Raw genomic sequence first — 21081 nt, 5'->3', positions numbered from 1 at the left:
ACTATGAGAGTGACAGTGCACTGGAGCAGGCTGCCCAGAGAGGTTGTGGAGTTTCACAGGATTGCAGGATATTAGGGGTTGGAAGGGGCCTCCAAAGATCATCAAGTCCAATCCCCCTGCCAGAGCAGGAGCATAGAAGCTAGCACAGGTCACACAGGAATGCACCCAGATGGGTCTTGAAAGTCTCCTTCTCTGGAGACCTTCAAAGCCAACCTGGGCATGTTCCTGTGTGGCCTGCTCTATGTGACCCTGATTTACCAGGAGAATTGACCCAATAATCTCTAGAGGTCCCTTCCAACCCCTAACATCCTGTTTTTCTGTGAAAGAAAAAAATAATGAAGAGTCAAGTAAGAAGAAGGATGAGGATGTAATAAGAAAAAGCTATAAAAGTGTGTGGTACAAATACAGCTGTGCTGAAATGCACCTTGACCAGGCTCTGCCTTGCCACTGCCAGTATCATCCTCTTTGGCTGAGGAAGGTCTGCCCTCTGTGGCTTATGGCTCAACTATGGAGTTAATGAAAGAACTAATTGAACTTGGTCAGCTCGGTCTTTTGAGTTGTCTCTTCTGGATTAACTTTCATTAGAGCTAAGAGAGGACATGAGGAAGGTTGTAACGGGCAAGAAGATGCTAAGTCTGGTATGAGAGGAATGAGAGCCATGTGGCATATCTGTGAGGAACATAATTGGGTTCTACAAAGGAATCTATCAAAGCCATGGATCTTTCAAAGCCATGGAACCTGTGTGCCATTAGAAGTCTTTTGTGTGGAGCTTTCCCATCACTACTGTTCATTTCTCTTAACTATGCTTCTACCTTCTAGAGCCTGTTTATACAGACACAGAGTTGCATACAGAGTTAACCAGGTTGGAAAAGACATTTGCAACAAACCAGTGCCCCATGATGAGAGGAATGAGACATTGTGCCTGTAACTGAAACTAACGACTGTATGTCTTAGAACAAAATGATCTCCAGGGGAAAACAAAGGTATCCAAGTGATATGAAAAACCTGCATATATAACAGCATTTACATGGAGAAAAATAAATATGACAGAAAGGGCCCAGCAATCATAAAGGCTGTACAGAAGAAGGATGATTTATTAAGGATGCCATTAGAAGTGGCCTTGTGCTATTGGATGTGGGCTTTGAAATGAAGGCACATGATTAAGTTAGGTGGAAAAAACAGCGATGAGTTACAGTTCCTGCCACTTTTGTGCTATTTTATCTCTGAGACTAAAATGACAGAGGCAAAAAAAAAAAAGTTCTATACTTCAGAGCAATTAGAATATTATATCTTTGAAAATTGATTTGGAGAGCACACATTGAGCAAATGTCTCAGCTCCTACTGGCTAACGATGAGCAAGCTAAACAGAATTTCATGCTTGCTAAGATGTAAATATAAGGAGGAGTTCTTTTATCTTTCTGATGATCTTCCTATGCTACATTTGCCTTCCTTTGGGCTGTCAAAATAATATTCTCTTGATGAAAAGGGAAATGCTCGTGGGAACTCCCATCATACAGTTACAGAGGAAAAAAGGATCTTATTTAATGCACAGCAGCCAAGATTAAAGGGAAAACAGTGAACTTGAAGGTGCTGTATGACTTGTGCTCATTTCTGTTCTGTTACGAGATGAGAAGTATTGACTGGGAAATACATGCCTAGTGTAAAGTCAGGTATTCAGGAGCATAGCTTCCCAACCTTGGTGATACTGTGATAAGGCAAAATAGGCCACTTTGGTGTCCCCATTCCCTCCTCCCAGGAGAGAAGAGTATCATTTCCCACCTAAGACAACCTGGAGAAAATTCTTGCCAGCTTTGTACAAAAATATAAACTCAACAGGGCACAGGGGCAGGATGATCAAAGAAACAATGTGTTCTTTGAAGAGTGAACTAAGTGTGTTTGCTTTCCCTAGATTAGCAAAGTGGAGGGCCAGGACACATCTGACTGAGCCCTATAAGTATGTTGGAGTAAGCACAAGAGACCCAGAAGAACATTTTAAGCTAAAGAACAATGTTGGCATGAGAACAAATGAGCATTAATTGGCATGAATACATTTGAGATGGAAAGCTGAGGATGATTTCCAGCTATTCATGGAGTGATTTCCTGGAACAGCATTCCAGTTGGGGTAGGAAAAGCAAAAAGGTTGACACATGCCTGACTATGATGAGACAGCATGGGCATCTGTGAGAGCAGCAGACAAAATTTAAGTGATCCTCTTCTGCCCTACTTTTCATGTTCATTTCCTTGGTGGGATTACCATAGACAGAAACTGATCTGTTTTGCAGTCTGGGATGTTATTGATGCTTTCAAAGAAGTGTAAAGATGCTTGCCTTGGGGACACAAAGGCTCTGGATTTTGAACTAAATCATCATGCTCCTGCACAGCACAGAGTACACCTACCACAGCCTTTATGATTCAATTCAATCTCTGCAGGGTAGAAACCGGTGGTCCAAAGATGCTAATGTCATGAACAGAAATACACAGCAGAAGGGACAGCCCTTTATTCTTTAATTAACTCATAGAACTCTTCAGCCATATCATCCATCAAGGATGGCCATAAAAATGGCAATTTTATAGTGTGTAAAAAAAAAATGAGGATGATTCAGAGACTGAAGATCCATTTACAGCAAAGGTATGTGCCTTTGCTGTGCAGGGAACAGTGCGGCCAGCAGGAGCAGGGAGGTCATTCTGCCCCTGTACACTGCACAGGCCACACCTTGAGTACTGTGTCCAGTTCTGGGCCCCTCAGTTTAGAATGGATGTTGACTTGCTGGAACGTGCCCAGAGAAGGGCAACAAAGCTGGTGAGGAGTTTGGAGCACAAGCCCTATGAGGAGAGGCAAAGAGAGATGGGAGCCTGGAGAAGAGGAGACTCAGGGGAGACCTTATTGCTCTCTACAACTCCCTGAAGGGAGGTTGTAGACAGGTGGGGGTTGGTCTATTCTCCCAGGCAACCAGCACCAGAACAAGAAGGTGGAGGTGGTGGAGTCACCATCATTGGAGGTGTTTAGGAGGAGACTTGATAGGGTGCTTGGCTGCATGGTTTAGTTAGGTGGTGTTGGATGATAGGTTGGACACGATGATCTCAAAGGTCTCTTCCAACCTGGTTTATTCTATTCTCTATTCTCTATTCTTTCTCTATTCTCTATTCTCTTCTGTCCTATTCTATTCTCTGAGTGGAACAGATCCCAAACCAAACAGACATGTTACTGTGAACCATAAAGCTACTTGGATAACTTACTCACTGTAACATAGGGTGACATTGTTACAGTCTAATGGTTTTGTGAAAAGCAGAGGTACATCAGGTCATCAGATCCTCCTTGAGGGATTTTTTTTCAGTCATCTGTGTGATGCTGGTGTGGAGCAAATGGCCATTGCGATTGCTTGCTGTCCATTATTTTGTCTACAGATTATTAGGACATGAAATGAGTGGGTGACCAGCAGAACAATCTGAGCAATTTAAGGCAAAGCTAATTAGAATATTTCTCACCTAAACTTTTTAGCCTGGAAGCTTGGGAAACAAGATTTAAATGTTACAAGTTTTTTGGGAAAAAAAAAAAAAAAAAGAAAAAAAAAAGGACAACATTTAAAATCAAGATGGGAATAAGAACTTAAATGATGTAATCTCTGAAGAGAACCAGCAATCAAAGTCTGATATCCTCATATTGTGCCAGATAATGAAACTTTAAGCTGGAGATAATAAGAGTTCTTTCCACTGCATAGTCTTCAGTGTAGTTAAACCTATGAACGAACAAAGTGTTTTATATAAGCAAAAGGTTGTATGTTAAGGATTCTGAGAGGTGAAAAGATAAATCCCAGCCCATTCACTAGGAACTAGATAGAGTTCACATCACTCACTCTCTTCTGAAACTGTGCCACAATCAAATGCCTTTTAAGAAAGACAGCTCCACTCTGCTGAGCACTGGGTAAAGACTGGGGATGCAGTGGACACTTTTTACTATAATTGGGTACTGTCCTGCTGTTCAGGAGGCCAGAATTAGCAGACATAATTATATTTGTAAGATGCTTAGTGAGGAAGCTAAGAGAAAAGATTGGCTTGTATATGATGAACCCCAGATTAGAGACAAAAACTTAAATTTGCATAAGCCAGACTTAGTATTTGTAAAAGAAAACGTAGCTTATGTAGTAGATGTCACAGTGAGGTATGAAGGTAACAAAACAGCACTGAAAAATGCAGCAGAAGAAAAAGTCAGGAAGTATCAACATCTTAGGGATGAAATTATAGAATTAACTAATGCCGATGAAGTCAAATTTGCAGGGTTTCCATTAGGTGCACGAGGGAAATGGTATGAGGGAAACTACAAAATCTTGCAAGACCTAGGGCTCTCAAATACTCGTCAAACCAGAGTTGCACGGCGACTAGCGTCCTGTGCACTGCTCAGCTCGGTAGACATAGTTCATATGTTTGCAGGCAAGGGCAGAAAAGAGACAGCAAATCCCAAAGATGACACCCCAGGCCTAAGACTTCCCGGAAACCATATGAAGGTGCACACAGACCTAATCCGGTCTGTGTAACAAACACCAGATGGTTGAAGGGGAGCAGCCCTAATTTATCAGTGGAATCTCGTAATGATTATAATGTCATGACGCCGTCACATACCGATGAACGACATCTAATCGGTAATGCTGACTTCCAACCGGCTATGACCAATGGGTGGACGGGCCACCCTCACTTAACCCGGAAAGTGACATACCTCGGTATGTTCGATACTAGCCTACCTAAGAAGACAAAGACTAGGTAATCACACTGTATGTACCTGTATATCTACACCTCCATCCTTCCCAGGAAGCTCAAAGATTTCCACCAAATTTGACAAGAAGGCAGAGATCTTGAGAAGGGAAGGCTTATGGGAGTCCTTTTTACCATGGACCAGTAAGTACGTAAAGGGTGGCTACCTGGAAGATGGAGACTCCCTTTTTGCAAGAGTCCCATGGAAAAGAAAAAGGGTGATGGGGACAGGTTACTGCTGGGGAGATTCCCACTGGACTCCAGAAGAAAATGTTTCCCCATGAGACCAGTCAGACATTGGAATCATCTCCCAAGCGAAGCAGTGGATTCCACTGCTCAGTTTGACTCAGTTTGACAGTATTGCAGCTCATTTCAACTAGACTGATACCTAGTAAGATCAGACCAGATGATCCTTGGGGTCCCTTCCAACCTGGCATGCCATGATTCTGTGATCTTTAAGACAGTAGCCACACTGAAAACTATATCTGTATATTAGCAGCCTGTGGCTGAAGGAACAGGTGGGGACAAGTCACTTGTAACAGCCTCCAAAAAGCCAACACTGGCACAAAAATTCACAGGAAGCCAAGCTAAATTCATCCCACACTGGTGGGGCTGCAAGCTCTGTAACATGTCAGCATATAATGGCAAGTAATTACTACTCTGGCTGCCTATGGCACTGAGTTTCTGTGGTCATTCACTTGAAGGAGTTTATAGTTGCAAGGAGGGAATAAGTCCACTGTTCCTGCTATGAGGTGAAAACTAAAAAGAAGTGAAGAAGAGAAAGATTTCAGCTGAGATCTTCCAAACCCAAGTGGGACAGAGAGATGCACAACCTCGTGAAACACCACTTCTGCCTCCTTGAGCGTCACATGGAAATTCAGAACAATCACCTCAGTAAAAACGATAGAATGCAACACAGCAGTGACACTGGTTTAGTTCAAGAGTCCAAGGACTCAGATTCTACCTCTGAGCTGGACAGGAAAAGGCTCTTGCACAAGAACCTAGAGGAGGACATGGGCAGAGTCCTTCTGCAGAGCTTTCCTACCCTCAAGCAGATCAACACTCCCTTCCAGCTTAGTGTTATCTGCAAACTTACTGAGGGTGCCCTCAGTGCCCTCATTTAGATCACTGATCCAAAGATAGAAAAGACAACTGGTCCCAATACTGAGCCCTGGGGGAACACAACTTTTGACAGGTCACCAACTGGATTCCACTCCATTCAGCACCACTCTTTGAGCCCAGCCATCCAAGCCATATGCTCATGTATTGCTCTGTGGATTCACATCCAAGAAAGATTTTTTTTCCTTCTTTCTTTCTTTCTTTTTTTTTTTTTCTTTTTTTTTAAACTTTCCTAAACTTTCAAAGGGGAATCTCACAGCAGCGTTGTTGTTCAACACATTGTCACAGTTACTGTACAAAACGTGCACAAAGAATGTAAATTTCAACTTATAGCTGAACCACTGTCCCAGGAAAGGCGAAGCCAGCTTCTCCCGGGACCACGTCTGGTCTTTGCAAAATGGTGAATACTTTAGGGTTTTTCTCCTCTTGCTAAAATAAACCACAGCAATGCACAAAGAAGGTGGCAGATGGTTGCTTCTTAATCTGCACATGAAATATCTTCCAGTTACAGAATTTGTTGCTTAATGCCTCAAAGTCCGTATTAATTATACACAGCAGCGGAGGGGCAGGACTAAAAATGGCTGGATCTGGTTGTGAGGCTGAACAGCCTTCAGTGTGGAGCTTAATTGTTGCTCCTCATAAAGCAGGTGAAAAGCTCAGACAGAGAAGTTTTGCCAGATGGCAGTTGATAACACAACACATTGTGTGCTGCCAGGAGAAAAGCAAGCAGCAAAATCTCCTGCGGGTTTGAGGATTTGGGATTATTTTAAGCATGGGATAGAACTTGTGCTTGCTTTTGAGGTGACAACAAGGGCTACTAAGAATCTAGTGAGAGTTCCAAATAAGCTATAGGCAATAGTTGAGTGCCAGACAGGTCCTCTCCTGATCTTCTGGCCAGGGTTAAATACTCAATGTGGGTCACTGAACTGCAAGAAAATGTGGGCTTGATACACTCATTAAGGAATCAGATTAATTACAGACCCACACCCTTGTGAAGCTGCAAACTTCCACTAGAAACAACCCAAATATTTTCTAGTGCTGGGAGGGAGAAAGATACCATGGCAACTTTCCTCTGCTGTTTAATCACATTTACTGAAATTCTGTTAGGTGCTTTTCAAGTCAAATGGCACCGACTAATCTATAAAAAATAATAATGTGCTTTTAAATACAAAGGCCTTGAATTCGAGTACGAAAAGGAGAGCATATCTCTAATTTAGTGGAACCAGTGTGATTAAAAATAATTACATTTGTAAAGTGAACATTTGGAGAGGGGAAAAAAAAAATGATTAATGTGCTCAGTAATAACATCCATTTAATTTGTATAATGAGCATTTTCATTTAAAGCTGTGTTTCCATTCAAAATACGAGGAGATAAAAAAACTCCAACAACTCAGGGTCATTAGCGTCATGTTTATACCCATCTTTACATCCTGATTCTGAATCTGTCATGGCTTTACAGCTCCGTTTGCCCTTAGGGCTTCAAAAATAAAACCCACCCAAGACTGACAACTTCCAATTATTATTATTTTTTAAGTTATAAACTCACCTGCATGCCCTGAAATATTAATTATGGCCAACCAAACGAAATCCCAGCCGTTTAAATACTGATTGCACACAGAGTCAGCAAAAGCACAGAAGTTAGCAATCTACATGGATATAAATAAATGCTCATTAGAGCTCTATTAACTTTCCCTGATAACAACCTTGGAAAATATTATTTTGCTTTTCTCCAGGTCGTTGTATCTTCAGATTGTCGGTTTATTTTTGTCTCTATCCCAGACTGGTAGCTGAACTAGAAGATTTCCAGAGGTCCCTTCCAACCCCTATCATTCTGGGTCATTCTGTGACTGCCTCATAGAATCACCTGGGTTGAAGGGATCTTCAAAGATTGTCTAGTCCAACCCGCTCTGCACTCAGCAGGGACATCCTCAACAAAACCAGGTTGCCCAGAGCCCTGCTGAGCCTCACCTTGAATATTTCCCAGGATGGGGCTTCAGGCTGAGAGAGCTGGGATTGTTCAGCCTGGAGAACAGAAGGCTTCAGGCTGGATGAGGCTCTGGGCAGCCTGATCTAGTGTGGGGTGTCCCTGCCCATGGCAGGGAGGTTGGAACTAGATGATCCTTGTGGTCCCTTCCAACCCTGAATGATACTATGATACTATGATGATACCTTAGAGCAGCCTTCCAGGATTTGAAGTGGCCTCCAGGAGAGCTGGAGAGGGATTTTTGATGAAAGCATGGAGTGACAAGACAAGGGGTAATGTCTTCAAACTGGAACAAGCTGGATTTAGATGAGATACCAGGAAGAACTCCTTCCCCATGAAGGTGGTGAGGTACTGGAGCAGGATGCACAGGGAAGTTGTAGAGGCTCCAACCCTGGAAGTGTCCAAAGGCAGGTTGGACGGGGCCTTGAGCAACCTGGTCTAGTAGAAGGTGTCCCTGCCCAGGGGGTTGGAACTAGAGAATCTTTAAGGTTCCTTCCACCCAAAGCATTGTATGAGTCTCTGAAATACAGCACTATGCTTCATCTGAGAGCTTATTCATGCTTTACAGCCACTCTGTATTTACTTCTCACCTTTCTCTCTGCTTCAAATAGAGTAAGAAGTGAAGGAGTTCTCTAGGAAATCAGCCACTTACTGAAGTTTACCATCATGACTTCTTAGTGCTTTATTAGTTCCCATGAACTGGTTAAGTGAGTAATGAACAACATCCACTACAAACTCCAAATTTAGTCAAGCCTGGTGGGCAGAGAAGGAGGATGACCCAAAGAGCAGGCATAGGTCAGCTTTAGCTTTACCTTTCCCATTCCTTCTGATTCCCTGCAATTTAACTCTTCCTATAAGCTTGTTTCTCCGACCTAGTTTGTTGCATTTCAGGTCAAACTGAAGAGAAGACCATTAGCAAAAACTCAGCCTCATTTATATTACTTCTCTAATGCAGTGGTTGGTTAGAATAACTCCCTGAAGGTTTTTCAAGCAAAATATGTTTTCCATTTGCTGGCTAAATGAATGGAGAGGGAAAGAAAGCACTTCATATTCAATCCAAATTATTGTAAGGCACCTAAAATTAGAATTCTGTTCTCAGTCCTCATTTTTCAAGGGGAATTTAACAGCAATTTAAAAGGGAAAAAAAAAAAAAAAAAGAGGAAAAAAGGCAAAACCTCAAAAGTAATTCCCACAAACTCCCTCTAAGTGTGTCACATTCTGTTTTCTGAATGTTTAATATCACTTTCAAGCCTGCAAACTTATTAAGCAAGACAAGGACATTGAATTTCTTCTGTGTCTCCAACCTTGTCTGTGCCAGAAAAGTGTTTTTTATTTATGTTGGCTGACTGAGCTGCTTACAACCGTCTGTGCTCCCAGCACTGAAGGACTGAAAGTGTTCAAGAGAGTTGCAAAACCATAATCTGATAGTTTATGTGGTAGATGCCCAAGGTCAAGGGTGCAAATCCCTTAGTCTGAGTGGTGCATCAATAGAAAATTAATGGTGCCATTAAATGTTAAGAGGAGCTTTAGTCATGTTCTCACGCTCAGTACCGGGGCACAGGGCCGAGATGCTATGGAGGGCAAAGCAGATGATCTAATGTGTCCTCCTGGCCCTAAAATTTATGAAAATGAATAAAGGCTGAACTTAAACCCTCATTTTGGTATAACAGTGCTTTCTCCACTTTGAATTGAGTTGTGTGGAAATATTGCTAAACTTAATCTCTGCAGTGTTTTAACCATATCTTATTGAGACAAACTTCTCACACAGACAAAACAGTTAAGACTTTCCTTGCAAGAGTAGCCCTTTGCCGGTCAGGGTTTCTTCACCAGGGATCTGCCCCAGCTGTATGAGACCCAGTTTAACCAGCTGAGCATTTTGGCAGATGAGCTTAAGCACTCCTCACTGCAGTCCTGTGAGTTGTCACAGCTGCTGTGCCTGCTGGGGTTTTGTCATCACCCTCCTGCTTCCCGTGGGATGATGACGAGAGTCAATCCTTGCTACAAGCATGTCATTTAGGGCAGAGGTAAGGGCAGCAGCACCTCCAGCCACCACAAGCCTGTGAGGCTCTGCAGAGTGGAGGGGGCAAATCAATATCTGATGGCAGAGCTGATGATACAAGTGCCATCCCCTTTCTGCCAGTCTCCACTCCTCCATCCATTTGAGGTCTGTGTTGATAGGTTGGACTCGATGATCCTCGAGGCCTCTTCCAACCTTGGTTATACTGTGATACTGTGATCCAGAAAGCATTACCCTTAACTCACACAACTTCTATTATTTCCCCCCCCCCCCCCGAATAATCCTGCAAGGAGCTCTCCTGACTCATCTGAGGGGCAGCAATCTATCCCACCTGAGGTGGAGGAATTTATTCTACCAGCTCTGCTGCCACAGAGATTGTAACCTCCCCAATGCATCACAAGATGTGCCAAAAAGAAATAGCCCCAAGTTGCACCGGGGGAGGCTTAGGTTGGATATTAGAAGAAACTCCTTGACTGAAAATGTTCTCAAACACTGGAACAGGCTCTCCAGGGAGATGGTTGAATCCCCACCCCTGGAGATGTTTCAAAGGCATGGTGCTGAGGGCCATGGTTTAGCATCAGTTGTGGTGGAGTTGGATAATGGTTGGACTCAATGACCTTAAAGGTCTTTTCCACCCAAACCCAGTTCTAGGATTTCATGAAGATAAACAGGAGTGATCATTGTTGCAGTACCCACTAAAATTTCTCCTTTTCTTTCCACTATCCATTCAAGAGGAGAGAGGAAAAATCCCCCCATACCCTGATCTCAGCTTCTGCTGCTGTTTTGCCAGTGGAGTTCCCTTTAAGAAAAGGGGGGGTGGGGGGGGGGTGGGGGAAAGAAGAAGAAAGAGAGGAAAAAAAAAAGGGAAACTACTCTGTCATTTCTAAGATAAGACAAGGAAGAATCTGTCATGGCCATTATTCATCTAATCAGGGATAACGCCAACGACCTCATTCTGTCAGAAAATATGTTCAACAATGACCTCTTCCTTCATTTGGAGCAATGAGATCCGACAGCACAGGCATCACTTCTGTGCCGATAACAAAACCTCCCCCTGCTGCTCCCCTGAATAGTGATGCGAACCCGTCGCTTTGTCTAGCATCTCCCATTTCCCATGTTTTGATTCTGGTATTAATATTTGATTTTAATAGCCTCCTAATAATTTACAGACACACTTCACTAATGAGAATTAATTGGTGACGGTGGGGATGTGGGGAGCGCTGGCAGCCTCATTTCCTTAGCAAAGGACAGATGCAGTTTGGCTGAGAGACCTGCACGCAGCAAACTTCTCCGATAATTGGTCCTGCCTTTAAAGCTTTATTATTCCAGGTCAGAGTCCATGACCTGCATTTCCAAAGTGATTAATTAATTTGATGCCGTTTTAATATATTTGCAGGGACCGCTGTGCTTTTACAGACTTAATGCTCTGCATAAAGCCAGGTCAGAGATCAATACCAAATAATCTCTCCATCGACCCCCTAATTCCTGCCTGAGCAAGTGGCAGTTGCTTTAGAAATGTCACAGGAGGAGATGGATCACACACCCCAGCCCGAGATTAGTTGTTCCTTCCCTGTTAAAATGTTTCTCCTCTATTTATAGACTCATTTTGGTCAGCTTCATTTCCCAGCCTTTTTTTTTTTCCCTTCATGTTTATTTTTTTTTTTTCCCTGGAGATTTCTAATGTCCAAAATCCCTGCTGCACGGCTCTAACTCTGAGGTCTTTCTGTGGTTTCAGTTTGTGAGAACAGAATAGAATAGAATAGAATAGAATAGAATAGAATAGAATAGACCAGACCAGGTTGGAAGAGACCTTCAAGATCATCACATCCAACCCATCATTCAACACCACCTAATCAACTAAACCATGCAACCAAGCACCCTATCAAGTCTCCTCCTAAACACTTCCAATGATGGTGACTCCACCACCTCCCCAGGCAGCCCATTCCAATGGGCAATCACTCTCTCTGTGTAGAATTTCTTCCTAACATCCAGTCTGAACCTCCCCTGGCACAGCTTGAGACTGTGTCCTCTTGTTCTGGTGCTGGTTGCCTGGGAGAAGAGACCAGCTCCCACCTGTCTACAACCTCCCTTCAGGGAGTTGTAGAGAGCAATAAGGTCATCCCTGAGTCTCCTCCTCTACAGGCTAAGCAACCCCAGCTCCCTCAGCCTCTCCCCATACAGCTTGCGTTCCAAGCTCCTCACCAACTTTGTTGCCCTTCTCTGGACACGTTCCAGCAAGTCAACATCTTTCCTGAACTGAGGGGCCCAGAACTGGACACAGAATCTGAGTGGCAAAGACGTTGTGTTCAATCAAAGAAGCACAGAATTTAGAAAAGTGAACCCCAAAATTGATTTTTTGTTTTTAAAAGAAAATGTTTCTCCCCCCCCCATCCCTTTCCCCCCCCTTTAGTGGACAGGAAAATACCTGGAAGACTGAGAAGCTGGAGACATGTGCAAAGTGTCCAGAGAAGGGCAACAAGGCTGGTGAAAGGCCTTGAGCACAAGCCCTATGAGGAGAGGCTGAGGGAGCTGGGGTTGTTTAGCCTGGAGAAGAGGAGGCTCAGGGGTGACCTGATTGCCCTCTACAGCTACCTGAAAGGTGGTTGTAGCCAGGAAGGGGTTGGTCTCTTCTCCCAGGCAAGCAGCACCAGAACAAGAGGACACAGTCTCAAGCTGCACCAGGGGAAGTTTAAGCTCGAGCTGAGGAGAAAGCTCTTCACCGAGAGAGTCATTAGTCATTGGAATGGGCTGCCCAGGGAGGTGGAGGAGTCACCATCCCTGGAGATGTTCAAGAGGAGATTGGATGTGGCACTTGGTGCCATGGTGTAGTCATGAGGTCTGTGGTGACAGGTTGGACTCGATCATCCTCGAGGTCTCTTCCAACCTTGGCGATACTGTGATACTGTGAATCCCTTCACAGTTTTGAAACTGGATTTCTTAATGCCATTCTCATTAAAAAGTGTTTTCCTGCCAAATGCTGTTTGTGTTTGCCTTCAAAGTGTTTGCATTGCCGACGAATCTCTCTTCTGCGAGGTGTTTGTGTCTTGCCTTGTCACTCCCACAGAGAGCAATTTTATAAAGTGCAAGAGAATGAAAGAGGGAAAACCTGGGGGACTGAATTCGCAAATTGAATCTCTCTACTCACTGTAAATGATCATAGAATCATAAAATGGCTTGGAAGGGACCTTAAAGACCATTTAGCTCCAACACCTGGGTACAGACACCTCCTACTAGACATGTTGCTCAGGGCCTCATTGAATCTGGCATTGAACACCTTCAGGAAGGGTGCATCCAGGACCAACCTGGGCAACCTGTCCCAGTATCTCACCACTCCCACTGTCAAGAATTTCTTCCTAATATCCACTCTATACTCTCCTCTTCCACCCTAAAGCCATTGCCCCTTGTTCTGTCACTACATGTGACATTGCAGGACAAATACTTTCAGCACGTGGATCAGGAATGCATCCCTCTGAGCCTATTGTAATGATTTGGCTCAAGTAGCTTTTGGCAGAAGTCATCAACTCACATTCTGTTAACTTCTAATATGATGTTTAAATCCTTTCCACAGTCACCATCTTCTAAGGTACTTTACATGACCTAGTCAGGAGGAGCTACATTGAATGAACATTCTTGCACTGACTAAGCTGAAGAGGTACTTCAAATTAAGTAGCAGCACCATACAATATCACTTGCCCTATACTGTGTTTCTCTCTACAAAGTCTGTAATTTCCAGGGGTTTATTCCAGAAAAATGCTGGACAGTTTCTTCCAGACCACAGGAACAGATAATAGATCAGTTCAAACAGGTGTCTAAGGGATCCATTAGACATCATAAAATTCTTTAGGTTGGAGAAGACCTTTCAGTCATAGAGTCCAACTATTATCTAACTCTACCAACATTGGTGTTAAATCATGTCCCTCAGCACCACATCTCTGTGTCTTTCAAACACCTTCAAGGATGGTGATTCAATCACCTCCCTGGGGACCCTGTTCCTATCTTTGAGAACCCTTTCAGTCAACAACATTCTTCTCATATTCAACCTAACACTGCCCCCCATTCCCCCAGTGCAATTTCCTCTCCTCCTTTCACTTGTTCCTAGGGAGAAGAGACCAGCACCCACTTGAGTCCAACCTCCTTCCATATGTGACTATTATGTTGCTGACTCCCTGTTTACATATGCTTTTGGGTGACTATCACTAAACACACTGGCAATTAATTCACTAACAGAGACATATGAGACAAATGAGATAAATGAGATAAACGTCAGCAGAAACTATAGACATGCTGACTTCAGGTATAATTATGTTCAAGTTCACTGTCAAGGACAGACTCACACCTCTTCCCAAGGCTGGAAGTTCATTTCAGCCCCAAATCCAAAGTTCTCTGAGTGGGAGTGCTGAGGTCACACTGAGTTGGATGTGACCAAGCAAGGAACAGTTCATCTCACTGTACTTTGAACAGCAACTCTGTCAAATGAACAGTGTGGATGACAGTGTAAACCATGTTCGTGCCTATTTCCACACCTGCAGCCCCCCAGACCCTAGAGATACAGCTCCCTGATGTATTCCTGACTGCCCCTAACTTCCATCCCAACTCCCACAACAAAGCAGCAGGCAGACATTTCACAGAATCACAGAAACATTCAGGTTGGAAGAGATGCTCAGGATCACCCTACTCTACAAGGTTTACCCCTAAAATATATCCCCAGGCACCACATCTAAAAGACATCCAGGGTTGGTGACTCAACCACCTCTCTGGGCAGCACATTCCAATCCCTGACCACCCTTGCTGTGAAAAATGTTTTCCTAATGTCTAGTGCTCTTGTGCTGTCACTGCTTACCTGTGAGAAGAGGCCAGCACCAGCCTCTCCACATTGTCTTTTCAGATATTTGTAGACAGCAAAGAGATCTCTCCTCAGCCTCCTCTTTTCCAAACTAAACAGCCCCAGCTCCTCCTCTCTTAGTAAGACTTACTTTCCAGGCCCTTCATCAGCTTCGTTACGCTCCTCTGCACTGGCTCCAGCACCTTTTCCTTTTATGTCTACTTCTAAGAGGCCTTATAAAACCACAATTGCCCACAGAGCACATCAAGAGATGTCTAGCTAGCATGTGCCCAGGTGGCCAAGAAGACCCACAGCATCCTGGCCTGGATCAGCAATAGAGTGACCAGCAGGACCAGGGAGGAGACTGTCCCCTTGTCCTCAGCACTAGTGAGGCCACATTTTGAGTCCTGGGTTCAGTTTTGGAGCCTTCACTAAAAAAGACTTTGAGCTGCTGGTGCATGACCAGAGTAGGGCAACAAAGCTGGTGAAAGAAACTAGGGTTGTTTAGCCTGGAGCAAATGAGGCTAAGGGAGACCTTCCTGGTGTCTACAACTACCTGAAAGGAAGTAGGGGCCAGGTGGGACTTGCTCTATTCTCCCTAATAGCAAGTGATATGAGGAGAAGAAAAGGCCTCAAGTTGCACCAGGGAAGGTTTAGATTGGATCTTAGAAGAAATTTCTTGACTCAAAAGGTTCTTAAAGAATAGCACAGGCTCCCCAGGGCAGTGGTTGACTCCTCATCCCTGGTGGTGTTTCAAAGAGGCAGAGATTAGGTGCTGAGGGTCATGGTTTAGCACCAGACTTAGCAGAGTTAGAGAATGGTTGGACTAAATGATCTGGACTACATGATCTTAAAGGTCTTTTCCAACCAAAACTACTCTGTGGTTCTATACTGATCAGTTCAGGCTTTGATTGTCTCAAAAACACCTGCCCAGAGAGGATCACCTGTCAGTCACTTGTGAAATGAAAGCAGAAAATCCTGTCTTAGCCACTTGCACTCTGGTTGTTCCTTATATTAAATGTCTACTACAGAAGCCACACACAATTAAGCATAGCTTGGAAGATCACACATGAGCTGGAAAGGACAAAGCTATTATTGATGACCATATCAGGGTTTTTTCACTTCAGTTACAAAGTTCCATGCCAATGTGTAGTAACAACAGCTTTCAGTTACTCCCATCTGAAAACTGCAGAAGCAGAGCAGCCCTGTGGAAAGGGACCTGGAGGTCTTGGTGAACAACAAACTCAATGTGAGTGAACAGTGTGATGCAAAGAAGGCCAGCAGGATGCTGGGTTGCATCAACAAGGGCATTGCCAGCAAAGATGAAGAAGTCTACTTTTCTCTAAAGCCCACTCTGCTCAGTGCTGCTCAGACAATACCTGGAGTGTTGCCTACAGTTTTGGTTCCTGCTGTACAAAAAAGATGTGGACAGGCTGGAAAGTGTCCAGAGAAGGGCCAGGAGAACATTCAGAGGACAGGCCCACCTGCCGTATGAGGAAAGGCTGAGAGACCTGACTTTGTTCAGCCTGGACAAGAGAAGGCTTAGGGGAGACCTTATTACCATGGACCAGGACATAAAGGATGGCTACCAGGAGGAAGGAGACTCCCTTTTTACAAGGAGTCCCATGGAAAAGACCAGGGGTGATGGGAACAAGTTACTGCTGGGGAGATTCCCATTGGACTCCAGAAGAAAATGTTTCCCCCTGAGAACAGTTGGACATTGGAATCATCTCCCAAGGGAAGCAGTGGATTCCCCTCTACAGGACAGTTTGAAGACTCAGCTTGCCAGGGTGCTTGGCCAGCTCATTTCAGCTCTACTGTCACTCAGAAAGGTTGAGCCAGATCATCCTTGGGGTCCATTCCAACCTGGCACTCTGTGATTCTGTGAAACCTGGCTGGAGGCAGAGTGCCTATCTGTACATGGTGCATTTGTGCAAATATTATTCATTTTACTGCTGCCTTTGAAAACTGAGTGCATTTGGAATACCAGCCCTGTGTCACCACAAGCCACATGGAGTAAGCTCTGAAGAAATGAATTAAAAATGCATTTAATTTTACCGTGGGCTAGAGCTATATTTTGCTTGCTGTACAGATTCCCAGAGAGACTTGTTTGAGAGAACTACTGAAACATTAATGCCTACAAAAGGATTTTAAGAGTGGTACTTTAGGAACTATTTGGCTTTGATGAAAGGTTTGACTGCCTGATAACCCGAGCCTGCAGTTACTGCACAATATTTATAAATGGAAGAGACATTTACAGCCTCATAAAAACTTCTGTTTATTGTTATCAAATTGCAGCCTTGCACTGAAACATTAATATGTAGCTTAACCTGGTTCTTGTAGCTTTGTTATGAGAACAGATTAAGTAGCAGAGAAGGTTTCACGGGCAGAAAACCAGCAAATGCCAAGTGACAGGGATAATGTATGACAATGGGAGAAGACAATCCAAACACTGCTACCAGGCCATTGGCTCCTCAGACAGCCAGCTCAAAAGCAGACAGGTTACAAGCCTGGTGAAGTGTTTCCTGTGAGCAAGACGTTGCTTCAGACTGACTGAATCCTCTGTGGCTCTACCACAAATGTCACTTGTGCTGGCTTGAGGCAGCCCCCACCCCACCACGGGCAGAAATAATAACTCAGACAAACAGATTGCAAAAGTGATGGAAAGTTTAAATAGAAGGCAGGGAATGCTTACAGAAAGCCAGAAACGCAGTGACAAAGAGAGATCCCACAGCAAACCCAGAGACATCCCATCCCCACCTGAGGGTACACTCAAGACCCCCAGGGCTCCTTCTTCCCCTTCCCACTGCTAGGCTAGTCTCAGCTGGCCAGGTCTGAGACTGCCATCTCCCCCAGTTACCGGGTGACGGAGGAGGAAGAAAAGAGAAAGTGCTAGACCCCGCACTGGATCTTATAGTGGTGCAAAGAATCATGGTAGGAAATACTACATAATTTCCTGTGTCCACCCTTCTGGGCTGGACTTCTGGACACAGGAAGTAAACACAGCACGAGGCACCCAGCTCAAACTACATCATCACTAAAATAGGTCTGAGAAAAGTACTGGGGATTAACTGGGGGTCAGTCTCTTCTCCCTAGCAACAAGTGATAGAACAAGAGGAAATGGCCTGAAGTAGCCAGGTGGGGGTTGGTCTCTTCTCCCAGGCAAACAGCACCAGAACAAGAGGACACAGTCTCAGGCTGCACCATGGGAGGTTTAGGTGGATGTTAGGAAGAAGTTCTTCACAGAAAGAGTGATTGGCCATTGGAATGTGCTGCCCAGGGAGGTGGTGGAGTCGCCATCACAGGAGGTGTTTAAGAAGAGACTGGATGGGGTGCTTGGTGCCACAGTTTAGTTGATTAGATAGTGTTGGGTGATAGGTTGGACTTGATGATCATGAGGGTAATTTCCAACCTGGTTAATTCTATTCTATTCAGGGGAGGTTTATCGGATATTAGGAGAAATGTCTTTATTAAGTGGTCAAACACTGGAATAGCACGCCCAGGGAAATGGTGAAGTCACCATCCCTGAAAGGGTTCAAAACACATGTAGGCATGGCACTTTGAGATATGGTTTAGCGGGCATGGTGGTGTTGGGTTGACAGTTGGACTTGATAGAATATAATATAATAGAACAGAATAGAATAGACCAGACCATGATCTTAAAGGTCTTTTCCACCCTTAATGATTCCTTGATTTCATGATTCAATATGTTCCCCTCATAACTTCATGATTCAACTTGTTCTGCTGGACATCCTCTTGCTCAGCAGATGTCCACCCATTTCTCCCTTGCCCCCAACACTGACTCATTTTGGCACCCTGCTCTGCTTCTGCTCCACCTTCTGGCATGTACTGCTGCAGGAACTGAATAGACCTACAAGAAACAACATTTCATCTGACTAGGTAGACTGAAATCTAGATCCTATACAGTATAGGGTTTGATGCTGGAGCTGGGAAATGAACTACCCTAGGTGTCTTTGAAAATTTCCAGTGTTTTTGGCAGAGAACCCAGTGCCTTGGAAATGCAGCAAGCAACACAGCAGGACAATGGCAGGAGTATGTGGCTGTGAAAACTTCTGTTCCTCCTGTTCCACCTGATTAAGTAGCATATTTGACATAGAACAGCAGCCTCTGATGCTCTGTAGAGCTTCTGCTGAATCAGAAATAGCGTGATATTTATTTTCCCCTCTGATGGATGTATGCCCATGGCAGCCTCTGAACAAATGCATTCCAATTTAAAGCATGATGAGTTCATACAGGAATGCAGAACTGACATTGATGCTTTTATTGTGAAATCATCTCAGCATATAACCTCTCTCCTTCGTGGAAAATCCTGAGCAAACAGACCTTGCAGTGTGATGTGAAGGTTAATGAGTGCAGTCCTTGTCTGCCTAAAACTGGCAGAAAAATGTTTCAGTAGCTGCTTCTTCCTCTGAGATCTCCAAAGTGGCTCGTGGAAGTTGTAGTTCTTCACCCTATGTGTGGCTCATGCTCCTACTATGAACTTCAACTTCTCTAAAGTGATTCTTCAAGTTAATCAGACTGCTGCAGCCCAGTCAAAAAGGACTTTAGAAAAGAAATTCTTTAAAGCACTACAAGTACAGCTGCTGCCCGCAACACAAGAAGCCCATTGAGCTGGAGGAGCAGGTCCAGAGAAGGCCATGAAGATGATCAGAGGGCTAGAGCACCTCCCCTATGGAGACAGGCTGGGAAACTTGTTCAGAGAAGAACAAGTTCCCTAGTTCCTTTCACCAGAGAAGGCTCTGGGGAGACCGTAGGGCAGCTTTCCAGTACAAGAAGGGGGCTACAGGAGAGCTGGGGAGGGACTTTTGACAAGAGCTTGTAGTGACAGGATGAGGGGAAATGGTTTTGAACTGGAAGAGAGGAGATTGAGACTGAAGATTAGGAAGAAATTCTTGACACTGGAACAGGTTGTCTGGGGAGGTTGTGGATGCCCAGGAGGTGTTCATAGCCAGGTTGGACAGGGCCTTGAGCAACCTGGGCTAGTGGGAGGTGTCCCTGCCTATGGTGGGGGAGCTTGAACTTGATGATCTGTGAGGTCCCTTTTAACACAAACATTGTCTGAATCTGTGATTCTCTGAACTACGTTGGCAGCAGGCTGCTCTGTACAGTTTAGATCCATATATTTTAGCATAGTGCCTCTTTGTAAACACCAGAACTTCAGGAGGCCCTATGCAGATGAGAGGGAAATGCTGGAAATGCAGGTTACCAGAAGCCTTAACCCCGAGCGAATTAGCTTGCAATGAAAGTGCAGATCTCTATAATTTAAATATTGAAAGTGACCTGAAATGGACTTCTCAACTTTTCCACTGCAAATAAAATGTCTTTTAAAATCTACCAGGATACATATTTTCTGCTGAGATATCCTCTCAATATCAGTTTCCTGGCCATCTCTATGAATTCCTAAGAAACCAGTCTACCTATCTCCCATAACTGTTCTGGAAAGGTTCATTTTGTTGATTTCTTTTTTTTTCCCCACCAACCAATAATGGAAATTTGATGCTCTATATTTAAATCATATGCTATGCTACAACATTCTTGATTAGAAAAGGCCTGTAAGATCACTCAGCACAACCATTCCCTAACTCTACTGTCTGCTGTTAAACCATGGCCCTCAGCACCACATCTCTACCTCTTTGAAACCTCTCCGGTGATGGGGGTTCAATCACGTCCCTGGGGAGCCTGTCCCACTCTTTGAAAACCCTTTCAGTCAAGATAGTGCTTCCAGTATCTAATTAAGCAATTTCTGGTGCAACTTTCTTCTCACATCACTTCTTACTAGGGAGAAGAGATCAACCCCTACCTGGCTCCAACCTCCTTTCAGGGAGTTGTGAAGAGCCAGAATGTCTCCCTTCAGCCTCCTTTTCTCCAGCACTAGACTCCCAGTTCCCTCAGCTACTCCTCACCAGACCTGTTCTCCAGAGCCTTCACCAGTTACATTGTCTTTCTCCGGACCTGCTCCAGCACCTCACTGTCTTTCTTGTAGTGAAGGTCCCAGAGCTGAACCTGGGACTCAAGGTGTGGCCTCCTCAGTGCCAAGGACAAGAGGACAATCCCTTCCCTGGTCCTGCTGGTCACACTATTGCTGATCCAGGCCAGGATACTGTTGGCCTTTTTGGCCACCTGGGCACATGCTGGCTTATGTTCTGATGAATGTCAATCAACACCCCCCAGTTCTTTCTTTACTGGGCATTTTTCCAGCCACTCTGTGCCAATGTTGGAATGATCATGGGGTTGATGTGACCCAAATGCAGGACCCAACACTTGGCCTTGTTAAATCTCATCCAACTGCCCTCAGACAATCAATCCAGCCTATCCAGGTCCCTCTGTAGAGCCTTTCTAGCCTCAAGCAGATCAATAGAAGGACATAGGTTC

This window comes from Melanerpes formicivorus, unplaced genomic scaffold (assembly GCF_026170545.1).
Source record: "Melanerpes formicivorus ecotype bairdi unplaced genomic scaffold, bMelFor1.0.p_v2 SCAF_4, whole genome shotgun sequence".
Lineage (NCBI taxonomy): Eukaryota > Metazoa > Chordata > Aves > Piciformes > Picidae > Melanerpes > Melanerpes formicivorus.
The sequence above is the reverse complement of the archived record's forward strand: the minus strand, read 5'-3'. Positions refer to the sequence as shown.